Below are 9,406 nucleotides of genomic sequence, written 5' to 3' on the forward strand. Positions count from 1 at the left end.
TCTTCCTTGTCTCTTCTCCCTTCCCCCTACCTCTTCTCTCATCTACTCTCTGTTGTCTAAATGCAAGCAAAAACAACCTTAATCAAGGTTGAGATGAATAATGCTTAGGATACACTTCAGGAAAAATGAAAATGTTTAATGCTATCTACTGTTGTCCAGAGACCATTAAATTCTTTATCAACCCTCTTTTCCTCCTCTAATAAGTTTTCTTGTTATCAACCACCAACAGTCAAGAGGGAAAAAAAAAAAAAAAGCCTTTCTCATAGTCACTGTTAACATTAACAGTGACTTATGAATTTTGAAGGAATATAGCTTCATATTTTTATTGAGGTTGTACAGCATTTGAGCCATATTCAGTGATATGTCCCCTTTTATGGGGACACAACTACCATTAAGAATATTATTTCTAAGAAATATTCCAGTGGGAGTTTCCAACCACTAAACCTGACACATCCTTTTGAAATCCAGTCCACAAATTGAGACCTCCAGATCTGGAAGAGTCTTGTTTTCTGGAAGTATCTGTTTTCTTGTGTATAAGGCTGTGTAGTTTTCATACAAGTTTTGGGAAAACAGGTATTGACACTTTTCATATACACAGCAAGTCTAACAAGCATTTCACCCGTGTGTGTGTGTGTGTGTGTGTGTGTGTGTGTGTGTGAGTGTGCACATGTAAGAAGGAGTGAGAGAGCTGAGAGAGATGGTACTTTCTGTACTCCAAGCCCATGTCCCTGGTCACTTATAGGAGTGAGTATGCAGGAGATGTCCTCTCATCTGGCCCAGCAGAGCCCAAAAGGCAGAGGGAGACACAGGAGTGGGGAGAGAGCCCTTTCCATCCTAACATTCCCAACAGTATTTGAAGCCAGTATAAGAACCAAAGAGGAATGCCTCAGGGGGAGAGTTGGATAACAGTGGGCTCCAGTTGACTTCCAGTTGTATACATTCCCCAGATTCCCACACCCAAGACTATGTGACCATTTCAGGACATGGCTGTCCAGCCTCTGAACCAGGGAATGTTGGAAATTGTAGCCTGCGTACCTCTCATAACATTTTGGACCAAAATATTAATTCTTCTAATTCAATCAACTCTGTAATCACTCACTTATCTTATTTTTTCCTAATTTATAGCCAAATCACACAACTTACTTGTAAGAAACGTTTTTCTGTAACTATATCTAGCCCTTCCTGTCTTACCCCTCTTTCTTTTCCACCTTTAGTAGGACTCTTAAGCACTAGGTAGACACTGTATTATCTTTCTTTATAGATGAGGAAATCAAGTTTATAGAGTTCAAGTAAATGGCCTATAGTCTCATGGGCAGTAAATATTAAAGAAAGATTTGAATTCAAGTCCTCCAATTCAAGAACCTGAATTCTTAATCCTCATGCTATACAACATCTCCAACAGGAAAGAGAACAGTATAATAATAGCATGTGTTTCATGGGGACAATGAGAGGATTAAATGAAGTCATTTAGGTTTAGTGTTTGGCCCATGGGAAGATATAACAAATGTTAGTGATGAGAATGATGATGATGAAGATTTTGATGAAAAAGGAGGATGAGGAGGAGAAAGAAGAAAGAGGAAGAGAATCACCATAAATTTTATTCATTTGCCTCCTTTACTAATGATTCCAACTGCTTATTAAGGTGAGTGGTTGTCATGGTGGGAGAGAGCAGAGTTAGAAGGTGGTTGGAAAAGATGCTCTAATTTGGAGAAAAGGCTTTGTCTCTGGAATTTGAGGAAGGGTTTACATTTTGAGCTGGAGATGTCACATTGCTCACCTCTTTCTTCTAATAGACACCTACCCCAAGGGCTAAATAAGTTTCCTAAGACTCTACGAGTCTGACCAATCTTGAACTCATTTCATCACCCTGGAAATCCAGTGAGACCTTTATTTCAGGGGATGGTGAGAGGTAAGAGTGAAGGGGGATGGAAGGTACTGGGGCCAGTGCTCAAACATTAATAACATATCTTCTCCTAATCCAGACTCTAGCTTCAGGCAGTCCTAAAGCCAATTTATTATGTTCTAAATGCCACACTGTTAATCACAAACATTAGTGTGTATAAGTAGCCTGTCTACAGGAAGGACAGGGCTACAAGTTAGGGAAGGAACCACCAGTCCATCCATCAGGGGATATCGAATCAAAGTGCTCAGCTCTGCATTGGAGGTGATATTATTGGATATTAATTACCAGAGGCCTCTTGCAGCTATTTTGGAGAATTAAAATCTAAGCCAATAGCAAAGGTCAACTGCTTACATGTGCCTGTGATGGCTGGAGAGAAAGGCCACCATAAGAACAGAAGAGAGGGCCAGAAATGGAGACCTACGCACAGGCAAGCTCTTTAATACCAGGAATCCTGACTCATAAATAGGCTTGATCTAATCACTTCTGGCCTGAACAAATAGATTACCAGCTCTGCCTTTGTTAACAGGCAGATACTAGTCAGGGGTGGGAAAAACCCAGATAGATGTAGGAGCAAAAAGAGCTATTTTCCTCTTGGTACTTTCAATTCCTCATCTATAAAATGGACATTTTATTTAACAAGAACTTATCTCCCTAACACTCGGCACAGTTTGACGTTACTTAGTAACGTGTTCCCTCCGCTCTGCTGGCTATAATTGTTCTGATCCCAGCTAGGATGGCTGCAACTATTCAGTACTATGGACACCCTACATCTGCCCACATTTTCTGCCCAGTCTTCCTTCTATCCTGCCAGGTCATGGCCATATAGGAGCTTAGAGGAGGAAAATATTTGTGTAGGATGGACAGGTCTTCTTGGTCTCCTTTGAAGGGGTTGGGCTTCAGCTGGGCCTTGAAGTATAGATAAAATTAAGGCAAGAACAAATTCTATGAGAGGTTATTCCTAATTTTGGCAATGATAAGAAAGAACATAGTTAATATGATGATAAGCTCAAGGAAAAGGAGAATCCATCTATGGATCTAGAGTGGAAAATTAGAGTATGTAGGGAAAATTGGAAGGGAAGCTGACATGGATATACTGGAACCTCATCATGCCCAAGAGATGGGGGAGACGGGCAGTCACTCATGTCCTGGGGCTGAGATGAGGGATAAGACTGTATTTATTCTGAGACTTAAGTATAAGCCTATACAGGGTCCCAGAGCCCCTTCTCAAACATCCCTAACCTTTCTATGCCTTGGATTCCATTGGCCTTCCAGCGAAGCAACTTGATCCTACCTCAGAGTAATTTTGTTGTTGTTGTTGTTGTTGTCGTTGTCGTTTTAATTCATGAGAGATTCAGAGAGAGAGAAACAGAGACACAGGTAGAGGGAGATGCAGGCTCCCCACAGGGAGCCTGATGCTGGACTTGAACCCAGGACCCTGGGATTACTACCTGAGCCAAAGGCAGACACTCAACCACTGAACAACCCAGGTTGTTTTTTTTTAAGATTTATTTATTTATTTACTTATTTGAGAGAGAGAGACAGAGAGACAGAGCATGAGTGGGAGGAGCAGAGGAAGAGGGAGAAAGACTCCCAGGCAGACTCCTTACTGAGTGAGGAGCCCCATGTGGGGCTTGATCCAATGACTCTGAGAGAGCTGAAACCAAGGGTCAGTCACTTGACCAACTGCACAACTCAGAATAATACTTTAAATAAAACAGCACAGGATGACAAAGGGAACCAATTATGTTGAAATATCATTATCAAAATATTGTTAAATGCATACTTCCTTGTTAATGCATTAAATCGTGCTTTTCACACTATCTGTGGGGAAGGACCAATTTACTTACCTGATCCTTCTTGGACTAACAACTTCTATAAATAGAATAAAAATATGAAATAGGGATGCCTAGGTGGCTCAGTGGTTGAGCATCTGCCTTTGGCTCAGGGCATGATCCCGGCATCCAGGTTTGAGTACTACATTGGGCTCCTTGCAGAAAGCCTGCTTCTCCCTCTGCCTATGTCTCTACTTCTCTCTTTTTGTGCCTCTCATGAATAAATAAATAAATATTTTTAAAAAATGAAATAAAAGATAATTTGAAATACAAACCCCCAATTTTTATTATTTGATTCAAAAACATTATTTTGTCAAATTGTTATAAAAGCTTCTAAACGTTTACACTCAATTCTTGAATTCCCTTGTCATGAAGCTGTGATGGTGCATGGACTAGAACCAGTCCACATACTACTGCTCTGAAAAGCTCTGTGTTAAATACAAGATCTAGCCGTAGGTCTAATAATGACTATAATTTTGAAGTCATGACAACCATAAATAATCTATGTGAAGTATCTATTGGTGACAAAATCAGTTATTGCTAATTCCATTAATGCATGATGACTACTTTCATGATAGGAAGAAATATTAAATGTTAACCATAGGTTGGTGAAAATAAAGATGTAATTTTTTTCCTGCCCAAGTTCAGAGACCTTCTAAATATTATTCCCAAATCTTATTAGAGCTCCAGATTAAGGCCCCCTTCCTTAAGCAATGGCAGGGGTACTAAAGACTAAAAAAGAAAGATAGTGAGTGACCCACACCCACAGGGGAAGACCTCCCCCAATTAGGGAAGCAAAATAAATAAGAGGCATTCATATTGGAAAGGAAGAAACAAACTATCTTTATTTGCAGATGACATGATCCCATGTGTACAAGATCCCAAAGAATCTACAAAATAGCTACCAGACGTAATACATTTAGCAAAGTTACAAGACATAAGATCAACACATAAAAATCAGTTTGTGTTTCAATACACCAACAATGAACAATTCAAAAAGGAAATTAAAACAGCAATTCCATTTACAACAGCATCCTAAACAAACAAAAATAACCTAAGAATAAATTTAACTGAGGAGGCAAATGGCGTATGTGCTGAAAACAATAAAACATTGCTGAAAGAAATTAAAGAAGACCTAAATATATGGAAAAACAGCTTGTGTTCATGGAGTGGAATAGTTCATATTGTTAAGATGTTGGTACTCCCCAAAGATATCTATAGATTCAATACATTCTCAATCAAAATCTCAATAGCCTTTTTTGAGGAAATGGGAGAGCCAAATCTTAAATTCATATAGAATTGCAGGGGGCTCCAAATAGTCAAAACAATCTTGAAATGGAAGAACTCACATTTCCAGATTTCAGAATCTACAACAAAGCTATAGTAATAAAAGAAATTATGTTAGTACTGGCGTAAAGATAAACACGGAGACCAATGGAATAGGATAGAAAGCTCAGAAATAAACCCTCACATATATGGTCAACCAATTTCAACAAGGATGCCAAGACAGTCCATGGGAAATGGACAGTCTTTTCAACAAACTTATTCTGGATATCCACAAGCCAAAGAATGAAGTTGGACCTTTACCTTACACCATATACAAAAATCAACTCAAAATGGATCAAAGACCTAAACATAAGGACTAAGACTATAAAACTGCTAGAAGAAAATAGAAGTGTAAATCTTCATGACCTTGGATTTGGCAATGGATTCTTAGATATGACACCACAACCATGAGCAGTAACAACAAACAGATAAATTAAAATTCTATTGAAATTACAGGCACCAAAGGACATTATCAAAAAAGCAAAAAGACAACCTACAGATGAGATAAAATATTTGCAAATTATAAACCTGATAACAGTCTAGTATCCAGAATATATAATAATTCTCACAACAAAAAACAAACAACAGAACTTAAAAATGGGCAAAATAGACATTTTTTCCAAGAAGGATAAACAAATGGCCAATAAGCACATGAAAAGATGCTCAGCATCATTAGTTAGAAAAACACAAATTAAAACCACAAATGTGGTACCACTTCACACCCACTAGGATGGCTATAATCAAAAAAACAAAAAAGTGTTGGTGAGGACTTAGAGAAATTGAAAGCCTTGTACATTACTAATGAGGATGCAAAATGGTTTGGCCACTTACAGTTTGGCAGTTTCTTAAAAGGTTAAACATAAAATTACCATATGACCCCATAATTTCATTCTTAGGTCTATTAAAAAAAAAGTTCAGCAGATCCTGTGCCCAAGGAGGCTCATGCAGCTGGCATCGTCTTGTTGCACGGCTCTTACAGCTGTTTCTTCCCTAGGCACAATGGCTACTCTTTTTTTTTTTTTAATTTTTTTTTTTATTGGAGTTCAATTTGCCAACATATAGCATAACACCAAGTGCTCATCCCGCACAATGGCAACACTTAAGGAAAAACTGATTGCACCAGTCACAGAAGAAGAGGCAACCATCCCAAACAATAAGATCACTGTAGTGGGCATTGGACAAGTTGGTATGGCATATGCCATCAGCATTCTAGGAAAGTCTCTGGCTCATGAACTTGCCCTTGTGGATATTTTGGAAGATAAACTCAAAGGAGAAATGATGGATTTGCAACATGGGAGCTTATTTTTTCAGACACCTAAAATTGTGGCAGATAAAGATTACTCTGTGATCGCCAATTCTAAGATTGTGGTGGTAACTACAGGAGTCCACTAGCAGGAGGGAGAGAGCTATCTCAGTCTGGTACAGAGGAATGATAATGTCTTCAAATTCATTATTTCTCAGATAGTCAAGTACAGTCTTAATTGTATCATAATTGTAGTTTCCAACCCTGTGGGTATTATCACATATGTTACCTGGAAACTAAATGGACTACCCAAGAACTGTGTGATTGGAAGTGGGTATAATCTAGATTCTGCTAGATTTCACTATCTTATGCCTGAAAAACTTGGCATTCATTCCAGCAGCTGCCATGGATAGATTTTGGGAGAACATGGTGACTCAAGTGTGGCTGCGTGGAGCGGAGTGAATGTGGCAAGTGTTTCTCTCAGGAACTGAATCCAGAAATGGAAACAGACAACGACAGTGAAAATTGGAAGGAAGTGCATAAGACGATGGTTGAAAGTACCTATGATGTCATCAAGCTAAAAGGATGCATCAACTGGGCTGTTGGATTAAGTGTGACTGATCTCATTGAATACATGTTGAAAAAAATCTATCCAGAATTCATCCAGTGTCAACACTGATGAAGGTAATATATGGCATAGAGAATGAAATCTTCCTGAGCCTTCTATGTTTCCTGAAGTCTCAGGGATTAGTGTGACCAACCAGAAGCGGAAGGATGATGAGGTTGCTCAACATCAAAAAAAGTACACATACCTCATGGGACATCTGGAAAGACCTAAAAGACGTGTGACTTCTGGCTTCTAGGTTTGTAGACTGGTAAACACAACAATGTGATTAACCATGAGCCTTTAGTTTTCATCTATGTACATGGATCACGGTTTGCTTTTTTCTTCCTATGTATGTGAATCTGGGCTCACAGACTCAAAGCCCACACTTCGTTTAATGCTCACAACAGGAGTTCTTGAAAAGATAATATTAACTACCATAGTGTGCTTCTAAAAATATATATATATTGAAAACAGGTACTCAAGCAAGTCCCCTTATACACAATGCTCATAGCAGCACTATTCACAATAGTTAAAAGATGGAAACAAGGCAGCCATCCACCAATGGATGACTAGATAAACAAATTGATGTACATACATATAATGGAATGCCATCTTAGTGCAAAAACGAATAAAGTATTGATGGTACAATATGGTACAATATGAATGAGTTTTCAAAACATGATGCTAAGTGAAAGAAACCAGACACAAAAGATCATATATTGTATGATTCCATTTATATGAAATATCCAGAATTGATAAATCCATAGATATGGGGATGGGGAGAGATGAGAAATGAGAAGAGATTCCTTAATGGGTAAGGAGTTTAACTTCCAAGTGATTGGAAATATTTGGTTAAAGGTGGTGGTTGTACAATGTTGTGAATGTACTAAATACCTGAATCAGTCACCTTAAGATGGTTAATTCTATGTTATGTGAGCCTCACCTCAATAAATTATCTTAAAAAAGAATAAGCAAGAGCCAAGAACTCTGGGATGGCAGGCCCATCACCATCTATGGTGTGATATGTAACATGTAATAATTTTTTAATACTCAGAACAAAGCCTAGTGACAGATGGGAGAATTTCCCTGGTTATGAAACAGTGATGAACATAAACAATATTTCAGAATATCTACAAGAACTGATATGATGTGCTATAAGACCTGTGGTTTCTATTGGTAGCAAAGTCACAGGTACTGTTAATACTACTGTCTTTTGTTGCCTGCATTCATGATAAAATGAAATACTAGAATTTAGTTATAGATTAGTAAAAATAAAGATATTTTTTTTTCTTTTCTGAGATCATGAACTCCCAGGATAGAAACCCTTGCTCCAGGGTGGTCAAAACAGAAGGATAAAGGAATTCACTACAGAGGAAGATAACTGCTATCAACTAGACCTGATCTCTCAGATCAGTGGTCAACAAACTACAAACCCCAGGGCAAACAAGACTATTGCTTGTTTTTGCAAAGAATCTTTTTTTGGAACACAGCCAGGCTCATTGATTTATATATTGTTTGTGACTACTCTCACACTATAACAATACAGTTGAATAGCTGAAATAGAATCCAAATGGCCTGCAAAACCCAAAATATTTACTCTCTGCTTTTGAAGAATGTCACCCAGTTCTCTGGGGATGCCCAACCTCTTAGCTGTCCACCACCTGTGGTTGGGCAAACTGTGTACTACGGCAGATACCATATGTGCACAAGCAAATAGTTTTGCTACCCATTATGCTTCTGGTTGAAAATAGTAAATGCTTACTGAAACAAAAAATTAAAATTAAAAATTTATCTTTCAGGGGTCCAGACAAGACAGAGTAAGCTCATGCCAAAATGTCCCTGCCACAGAGTACAACTAAAAAACCTGGGCAGCATTCATAGAACAACTATTTGAAGACTCTAAAAAGTCAATTATAGCAGATAGATGGGAAAGATTAGCATTTGAAATTATACCAAGCTGGCAGTGAGTTTACCACCCTGCCCCAGAACCCCTTGGCCAGAATGCAGTGTGGCTTGAGACCCAATTGGTGTCAACAGAGAGACTCAGGAGAAGCCCTCTAGTTCTTCTTTTTCTTTTTTCTTTAAGATATTTATTTATGTATGTAAGTATGTATGTATGTATGTATGTATTTATTTATTTATTTATTTATGGGAGACACAGAGAGAGAGGCAGAGACACAGGCAGAGGGAGAAGCAGGCTCCATGCAGGGAGCTTGATGTGGGCCTTGATCCCAGGACTCCAGGATCACTCCCTGAGCCAAAGGCAGATGATCAACTGCTGAGCCACCCAGGTGCCCCAAGCCCTCTAGTTCTTGAGAGAGAAGTGGGAAATGTCTCCCAACACTCAGAGAATGGGGAAATCCCCCAATGTTTCCTTTCTCCATTCTCTCATATTCAAGTATCCACACACTATTCCATGGTGGCAGGAGCCGTAATACAGGTGGCAAGGGGGTGGCTACACAGGAATCTAATACTTTAAGAAAGAGTAACCCAGG

At 38.7% G+C, this 9,406-nt stretch overlaps 1 pseudogene; it reads left to right on the forward strand.

Annotated features, from left to right (window-relative positions):
* The first annotated feature begins 6,150 nt into the window (after positions 1-6,150).
* Positions 6,151-7,153, forward strand: LOC121478325 (annotated as a pseudogene).
* The last annotated feature ends 2,253 nt before the right edge of the window (positions 7,154-9,406 follow it).

The sequence above is a fragment of the Vulpes lagopus genome, chromosome 18, assembly GCF_018345385.1.
Source record: "Vulpes lagopus strain Blue_001 chromosome 18, ASM1834538v1, whole genome shotgun sequence".
Lineage (NCBI taxonomy): Eukaryota > Metazoa > Chordata > Mammalia > Carnivora > Canidae > Vulpes > Vulpes lagopus.